Raw genomic sequence first — 672 nt, 5'->3', positions numbered from 1 at the left:
ACCTGGAAAATCAGGTAACTCCCACCCCAATACTGCACTGTACCAAGGGTCTTAGCAAATGGGCACACCAGGAGATTATATCTTACACCTGGCCGGGAGGGTCCCATGCCCGCCCACAGAGCCTCCCTCATTTCTAGCACAGCAGTCTGCGATCTAACTACAAGACAGCAGCAAGGCTGGGGGAGGGGCGCCCACCATTGCTGAGACTTAAATAGGTAAACAAAGATGCTGGGAAGCTCGAACTGGGTGGAGCTCACAGCAGCTCAAGGAGCCCTGCCTGTCTCTATAGACTCCACGTCTGGGGACAGGGCATAGCTAAACAACAACAACAACAACAAAGCAGCAGAAACCTCTGCAAACACAAAAGACTCTGTCTGACAGCTTTGAAGAGAGCAGTGGATCTCCCAACACAGAGGTTGAGAACTGAGAACGGACAGACTGCCTGCTAAAGTGGATCCTTGACCCCTGAGTAGCCTAACTAGGGACAGACGGATACCCACACCTCACATGGTGGAGTATACCCCTGAGAGGAAGATTCCAAAGCAAGAATAAGACAGGTACATTCGCTGTTCAGCAATATTCTATCCTCTGCAGCCTCTGCTGCTGATACCCAGGCAAACAGGGTCTGGAGTGGACCTCAAGCAATCTCCAACAGACCTACAGCTGAGGGTC

Source organism: Colobus angolensis, unplaced genomic scaffold, assembly GCF_000951035.1.
Source record: "Colobus angolensis palliatus isolate OR3802 unplaced genomic scaffold, Cang.pa_1.0 Scaffold243, whole genome shotgun sequence".
In the NCBI taxonomy this organism is placed as follows: Eukaryota; Metazoa; Chordata; class Mammalia; order Primates; family Cercopithecidae; genus Colobus; species Colobus angolensis.
The sequence above is the reverse complement of the archived record's forward strand: the minus strand, read 5'-3'. Positions refer to the sequence as shown.